Here is an 8,568-nt window from a genome sequence, read left to right as displayed (position 1 = left end):
GGAGCCGATCCTCACGAGCCCCCAGGCCCAGGGGCCTTGGGAGGCTCCGGAGGCACTGGCGGCTCCTCGCGGGCCATCCCCATCCCTGCCAGGGCTGCGGGACGCCTGGCCTCTCGTGCCTCTGTGATGCCCCTCATGAGGCGCTGGTGTGTGTCAGCCGTGTTCGGCAAGCCGTAAGGCATGTAAATGTAGCTGTGGGGTGGGCCTCCGCAGCGCCCCACTCGCGAGGGCCAGAGGCGCTCCAGAGAGGTGACTCGGTTGAGCCCTGGTATGTCGATGCAGACACGCAGCCCACCATCCTCGCCTGGATGGGGAGCCACTACTGGTAGGCGGCGACCGCCTTTCATGACCCTTGACTCCTGTAGCTCCTGAATGGCCTTGCTGACGAACTCCTGAGGGTCTGGATCTCCTTGCCTTGCTCCTTCCTGAGGGAAACGTGCTTCGAAACACGCCTCCATGTGGTGCCCAAGCGCCTCCCTCGTGACCCTAGCTAGGTCGGTGGCCCTCCAGGGGAGAGCCCTCGAGCCCTGCCTGAGGAGGGCACCGGGAGCGCTTTCCTATGCGATGGAAGGAGGTTCCCCCTGGGCAGGCGCGTGCCCAGAGGGGCCTATCTCCTGAGTGGTCGGGTCGGACGATGTCTTCTTGTTCTTAGGGGCGGTCTCGGGAGGCCTCCTGCTTCCATGATCTGGGTCTTCCAGTGACGCGGCCTGAAAGGCTCGTTCCAGGGAACACACCGCGTCCCTCTCTTCACAGGGCACCGTGATGACTCCGCCGCTTCCTGGCATCTTGAGGACGTTGTAGCCATGGTGAGTTACGGCCATGAACTTGGCCAGCGCTGGGTACCCAAGGATGGCGTTGTACGGCAGGCGAATGTGAGCGACGTCGAAGTCGATGAGCTCGGTGCGGTAGTTGTCATGTGCCCCGAAGGTGACAGGGTGGCGGTCCTGCCCAATGGGGACCGTGGAGCCGTCGGTGATACCGGAGAAAGGCTTGGTTGGCTGAAGCTGGCTGTAGGGCACTTGGAGGTTGTTGAATGTTTCCACGGACAAGACGTTGAGCCCTGCCCTGCCATCGATGAGGGTCTTGGTGACCACCACGTTGCTGATGATTGGGGAACAAAGCATCGGGAGGACTCCGGCTGTAGCCGCACACTTGAGCTGATCTGCTGAGCTGAATGTGATGGTGCACGCCGACCACCTAAGAGGGCGCGTGGCTTCGATCCCGGGGAGGACTGCGTTCACTTCGCGGGCAAACTGCTTGAAGATGCACTGAGAGGCTGGGGCTTGTGCCCCGCCCAGGATGCAGGCGATCGCGCGTGGCTCCTGGAAGCCCCCAGCCCCCTCGTCCTGGTGGCGGTCCTCGTTTCTCCTTGGCTGCGGCGACAACGGTGGGAGGCCTGCGTTGCCTTGCGGGCGATCCTCGCGAGGCTGATCCCTCCAGTCTCCCTCGCGAGGCTGACCCCTCCAGCCTCCCTCGCGAGGCGGGTCTTGCCAGCGATCCTCGCGAGGTTGATCGCGCCACCCTTGGCGCGGGCCACAGTCTTCCCAGCGTCCTGCGTTCCTTCCTCCTCCTCGGCCGTAGCCCCGGTCACTGCGGTCAGGGCGACGGCCGATCCTTCCTTCTCGCATGGCTCGGAGCTCTTGACATTCGTTGGTGTTGTGGGTGTGGAGGTCGTGGTACACACAGTACCGGCTGCCCTTGGAAGGTTCGGGCTGATCTCTGCCTCGCTTGGTGTCTGGTTCTGCCGCGAGCACGGCAGCCCCCTTGCGCTTCACATCCTTGGCCTTGGGCTTCTTCTCTTCTGGGTCCGCGACATGCAGCTCGAGGAGGGAGAGTCGCCCTTCCTCGGCCCTGGCGCACTTGGTTGCCAGGTTGAACAGCTCCAAGGAAGTGCACGGGTCTTCATGCATCGCCAGCTCCTCCTTCATCTTGACGTTGCGCACGCCGTCGGAGAAGGCCAAGATGATGGCCTCCTCAGTCACCTTGGGAATCTTGAGGCGCGCGTTGTTGAAGCGCTGGATGTACTTCTGCAGGGTCTCCACGGGCTGTTGCTTGATGCGGCGCATGTCGCTCACGACGGGTGGCCGGTCGCGAGTGCCTTGGAAGTTGGCAATGAAGCGGGTGCGCATCTCGTCCCAGGAGGAGATTGTGCCTGGAGCCAGGTGCAGGCCCCGTCCTTGAGTGCTATGGGGAACCAGTTCGCCATGACCTTCTCGTCTCCGTTGGCAGCTTCGATGCCCAGCTCGTAGAGCTGGAGGAACTCCGCAGGGTCAGTCGTGCTGTCGTAGCGAGGAGGCAAGTCTGGCTTGAACTTGCCGGGCCACGCGGCACTGCGTAGCTCGGCGGTGAAGGCGCGACAACCTGCTGTGGCCACGGGAGGCCTTGGATGACGGGGAGCTTGGTCTTGCATGTCCCCACGCGCTGTAGCTGGGAGCAGCATGGGGTCTTGACGCGCAGGAGCAGGAGCATGGTCGCGACGTGCTGGAGCAGGGAGCGCCCGGGCAGCTTCTTGCGGGCGAGGGACTTCTTGACAGCTCTGCTCTTGCCGTGCTGGCACCTGACGGAGCGGGTTCCGCCCAGGGGCCACGCGCCTTGGAGCCATGGCGCCTTCCTGAGGAGGAGGCGGCCGGGGCGCCACCGGAGCTTCATCGCCCGTGCGGGGCAGGGTGCGGTGCAGCGGAACGGACAGCGCAGGAGAGCCCCCTGTGGCGCGGACGAGCTCGGCGACGCGGTCGAGCCATTCTTCGTAGACGTCGTCGACGTGACGGTAGCGCAGGAGCTTGTTTGCCACGATGAGTGCAGCCCGAGCCTCCATGGGCGCGCGGAGCGCGCGGGACGAAGAACCAGCTGGGGCGAGCGAGGGAGTTGCGGTGCGGCCGTCTTGCCGCACGGACGGATGCTGGGACGATGCTTGCTGCTCGTCCCCCGCCGGGCCGGTGGCGGCGTTGACGGCGGGTGATGGGGAACGGCGAGGACGCCCACCGACAGGGGCCTTCTGGGCGACGCGGGAAGCGAGTGCGGCCCGACGCTCGGCGCGAGCCCGACGAGCGTCAGACATGGGCGTGATGGTCGGAGGAGAATGGGGCGGTGGAAGACGAATCCCGGCGCACCCCTACCTGGCGCGCCAAATGTCGGATTTCGGGTTCCGGCAGACCCTTGAGGTTCGAACACTGGGGTGCACGCGGAGATTTCGCCTCCTACCTACCTGCACCCCTCCGCCTTGCTAGGATCTAAACTATGGCAAGAACAACACAAGAGACGCAGGGTTTATACTGGTTTGGGCCACCGTTGTGGTGTAATACCCTACTCCAGTGTGTGGCGTGGTGGATTGCCTCTTGGGCTGATGATGATGATCAATACAAGGAAGAACAGCCTCGCGAGGGTCTGTTCTTGGCTGGGGCGATGAACTGCTGGGAGGAGCTCAGTCACCTTTCTCTCCCTCTCTTTCTAATCGAAATCCCTCTCTCAAGAGCCTCCTTCTCGAAACTCCTCAGCTCTCTCTGTCTGTCTCCCTCTCTCCGTCCCTCCTCTTTTTGTCTAGCGGGTGGCTGCTCCTATTTATAGAGGCCCTGGTCCTCTTCCCAAATATCGAGCGGGAAGGGAGCCAACAATGGCGGGCTAATTTGAAGGGGGACAGCTAGTACTAGCTACCCTGACAAAAGTAGTCTTCGCTTGCGCAAAGCTCTGGTGATGACGCCGTCTTGGGCTCCACGGTGACCTCCTTCTCGTAGTCCTCCTGGTCTTGGTCTCGTTGCACCGAAATGGCAACCTTTGACTGATGCCTCGGTACTCCGCGGCTGCGCTTGCCCCTTTTGCACCAAAGAGGAAGGGAGGGCACTGCGCGGGCTGGCACCCGCCTGGCGCCCTCGGTCGTCATAGCTTGCGTCACGGGCACCTCGTGAGGTACCCCGCCTTGATCTCTCCGCCTCCTCGTGAGCTAGCCTGACGAGGCCGTGCCTGAGGAAGCTCCGCGTTGTCCGCCCCGCGAGGCTTGGCCCCTCGCGAGTGTCTTGGGTTTGTGTTGGTGAAGATGGGCCGCGCTGGGCCCCCCTTTGAGCCACGCCGCAGGCCGCAGGCAGGCAAGTCTGGGGACCCCCGTTCCCAGAACGCCAACAGCGAGACCGCGGTTGAAGAACACAATTAGCCTGAAGTCTTTATTATTCGCAGATCTTGTGGGCACTTGGCAGATTACAACTTTGAGCAAATCAAACTTGGTATCATGTTGGCTACTATAAGATTCCGAGTATTCTGGGCCGCGGTGCCAAAGCACTGTAGTGTTAATTGAAGGAAGGGGGATCAAACGCCGGGTGTAGACCTCCACGAGCATCCAGCTGCCGCGATCGTCGACGAGCACCATCCAAGATGTGTTCATGCCGACCCAGTACATACCGTTAATGTAGTTGAGGGTGACGGGGATCGGATCACAGTCAAGGGGGCTGATGCTCGCCACCCTACGATCGTTATGCTTTGTGACACGCCATTTCTGAAGATCAGGCGACATCAGCAAGCAAGGAGCTGGCTTAAAAAGCTCCGGTATGAGGGCTTTGAGTAAACGGTATAGCCCCGACGAGCATGCGGCGAGCGGCATGGTACTGAGATTGTCCACACGCGAAACAATGAGCGTGATTACCTCTGTGGGGAGCGAATTCCAGCCACTCTTTTGGCGGACACTGCTCAGTTCTGCTATTGTTAGTGCTTGGGATTCGGACGAAGGGGGGGAGGCGCCTTATCGGGGATGGAAGATTGGACGAGATTATATGTGGACAAAGATGGAGAAGCGAATATGTGTTGCGGGAAGTGTACAGGTGATGATGACTATAGCACGCCGCTTGACTTACGAGACACATACCAGCAGCGTAGGGTCATATCGATGCCAGACAACTTGCTTGGGTGATCACAGTACTGCTACTCCCTACAGTACCTACTACTATGCCCTAACTTGCTTGAGTAGAGTAGTAGTGGAGTAGGACTGGTGGAGTAGTATATTCTAATCTAAAAAGAGTTACAAAGTTCAATGCCTGAGTGTGGAACGACTACGAACCGCCATCGGTGCTAACTCCAATCCCTAGCAAACGTTCGCTAGGAGACATGGCAGTTGCAAACGCCCATGACGCAGTTACAGTACGTGTGGAAGGGTGGCGGTTTTGTCAAATACTATGTCTTAAAAACTGGCCACCGTCGGATGGAAATCTGACTGTTACGTGGGATTTGCCAGGATTGAGCTCATGGCGAACAATCGCCAGATATCATTACTAAAAAAGGTTAAAACACCCGGGGCTACAACTTGCACCGGCTAACCACTAACAATGATACTAACATAATTGTAAAATGGTCAAAGACCGTGTCTACGTGGTGTTTGGACTTATATGCAAAAAAAATTAGCAAGATGCCCGTGCATTGCATGGGACATCAAGATGCATTTTTTTACAAAACACCTATTGTGATTGACCCATGCAGGAGTAATTGCATGTGTAAAAACTAATGATATCTTCAGAATTTTATCGGAAAATGGTATGTTGACCATTTTCATCGAAAAAATGATATCTCGAGAAAGATGATAGAGGTGAGGAGGAGTGCGACATGGTGGTGACTGGTGGTCGGACTGGGAGGAGGCATGGGGATGGACGACGCCGGTAGCGGCCACCATGCCAGATTGTTCCAGAGACTTCCTTTTTTAATTGCTCAGCAACAAGGTTGTGGGAGATAAGGATGAACGAGGCAAGGCCTTATCTGTAAATGTGGAGAGAGGTGTGGGTATCTTTTGTAAAATTGTCATAGTTTGCTTTCAATCCGTCAGATATAGATCGGACAGTCTATATTATAAGATGGCAGGCACACCATCATCACCAACTCGGTTTTTCTCTAATCCTACTCCTGTAAAAGACTCAGTTGGTGATGATGGTGTGTCTACCATCTGCCATTTCTGGCCATTAGATCTGCATCTAATGGCTGTGATGTAAGTTGTGGCCTTTTGCAACAATTCCCACTTCTTTGCTCCAGTTTACACAAAATCCCTTAGTATCTTGAAACCAACCACATTCCTCCCTTACTTCATCAAAACAGCCCAAAGAATATATTTGGAGTGAAACATAAGATGTTTTTAGTGATATGTATATCAAAAGTAAACTGTTTTCTTTCAAATTTGTGAATATGTATTATTCTACTTTGGATCCGTTGCAATGGACGGGCTCATTGTTATAACGGTTTATCTCTTGCATTCTCCCCAACCAACACCTAGTGTACTAGTCTGGGCCGGATGCTCGCAGCGATGACCTAAGTTCGAATTCTGTCTTAAACTTTAGCTTTTTATTTTTTTAATATATACTTCTTTTGCTACTGTACTAGTAGTGGAACCCGTAGAGTACTTAGAATACAAGACTAAGGATGGATTTGTTTCTTTTTAACTTTCTATACGAATCTGTAGCCAGCCTGCAAGTCATGTACAAAGGTTTAACGGAGGGGTTTGATGGAGGCGAGGAGGCGTGTTCAGCCGGGCATGGAGCGGACGGTTCAATACTATTTGATTTGACAACTACAACTAGTATATTATAAAAAACAAAGAAGAGTAGTAGAGATAGAGATAAGAATAGAGACTAGGGAGGAGCACCATCTACTGCTTCGTGGGCTACTCCTGCGCTCCATTCGGCGGCCGCAATGTCCCCTACAGCCACTCCATCCTGCGCTCCATTCGGCGGGCGCTGTTGAAATTTGGGTAGCGCACTCTTGCGACTGCTGGTAGCGACGAGTTCACTGACGACGACTTCTTCCCCTACCTCGGCAACCTCTTCCTCAACGAGATGGGCGACAACCTCAACGCCAACGGTGCTGCTCCCATTGCATCGTATGTGTTGATGTCCTTCCTGTTCAAAATCGTGGTAGAATTCATGTTTCTAGTCTGTGTCCTAGATTCGATCTGTTCATCTACTATGCTAGTCCACATGATTAGTTTAATCTCTCTTATAGCCATCATGATTTATTTTGTGCTTATTCGGACTAAATCTCGTAGTAACTTGCTCATATATTCAACTGGCAGACCGTCCCCTACAGCCACTCCCATTTCATGGACGGCCTGGTCGATGCCTCCAAGGAGCCCTTCGTCTACTGCTATGAGTGCCCGATGCCGTTTTGGGGCTCACCGGCGGACATCTTGCATCACCTCACGCAGGTGTGCAGCGATCACTACTGGCCCTTGGCGGAGAATATCAAGTACGAGACGTGCTACCCGTTCACCGTGCCGGAGTCGCTGGAGGATCACCGCCGCCTGCTAGTCTCGGAGGAGGACGGCGACGTCTTCCTCTTGATCGTGGGCACCGGCGAGGCCCGTGCAGGCCGCCGCCCCGTCTCTGTAGTGTGCGTCAGGGGCGACGCCGCTAACGCTAACACTGACACGAGGCCTATGTACGGGTGCATGCTCACTATTACTACCCCTCGGAGGTACGTGGGCGGCGACACTGGCTACGTCAAGCTGACTTGGACTCTGCCGAGCTGGGACCTTCCCACCGATGTGGACATGGAAGACGCATGGTATGATTTGACCCCCAACAATGTGCACGGGGACTCCAACGAGGTTCACCTGGACATCTGCATTACCAAGTTAAATGTTGATCATTAGTCTTCGCTCAATGTAATCCGCTGTCTAAGCATGTGGAGACTTCCATGCATGATCTTTCTCTATTGGAGTGTCATGCATGAATAGAAGTGTATCCATTTATGGTTTAGTCTAGAATCTTCCATGTATGAATTTTTACTATAGTACTGGTGAAAGACTTATGATGAACCATTTCTTACATCTCCTCTGCCCCCTTCCAAGTCATCCTGATTTAATCCCTCCGTCTAGGTGTATAAGGGCATGGTTAATACTTAAATAGTATAGCCAACTGTTGACTATAAGAAAGTGCCATGTCATCTATAGCCAACATGTATAAAAATGGATACTCAAAAAACTAATTCTTGAAGATCATTTCTTGCAAAGCACAATAAGTGTTATTTCTTCACAAGTTTTGGATGCAGGTTAAACAGTTGAACGCTTTTGTTTGCAAAAGATACTTTTTTATCTATTTCACCCGGATGTTTGTGAGCTCTAGAGATGAAATAATATCCGAAGAAACCTATCGATACCCATTACACATGAGATGACCCCCACATCCTTTGTCAAAATAAACAACTCCCCGATCAATGCATTTCACTCTTCCGTGCAACGCACGGGCACCTTACTATAGATTAGTATGACCAAAAATTGAACTAACATTATGATGACCCTCAAGTATAGGGGATATATCGTAGTCCTTTCGATAAGTAAGAGTGTCGAACCCAATGAGGAGCAGAAGGAAATGATAAGAGGTTTCCCGCAAGGTATTCTCTGCAAGTACTGAAATAAGTGGTAACCGATAGTTTGGTGATAGGATAATTTGTAACGAGCAACAAGTAACAAAAGTAAATAAAGTGCAGCAAGGTGGCCCAATCCTTTTTGTAGCAAAGGACAAGCCTGTACAAACTCTTATATAGAGAAAAGCGCTCCCGAGGACACATGGGAATATCGTCGAGCTAGTTTTCATTACGCTTATATGA

The sequence above is a fragment of the Triticum dicoccoides genome, chromosome 2A (genome assembly GCF_002162155.2).
Source record: "Triticum dicoccoides isolate Atlit2015 ecotype Zavitan chromosome 2A, WEW_v2.0, whole genome shotgun sequence".
NCBI classification, from domain to species: domain Eukaryota; kingdom Viridiplantae; phylum Streptophyta; class Magnoliopsida; order Poales; family Poaceae; genus Triticum; species Triticum dicoccoides.
The sequence above is the reverse complement of the archived record's forward strand: the minus strand, read 5'-3'. Positions refer to the sequence as shown.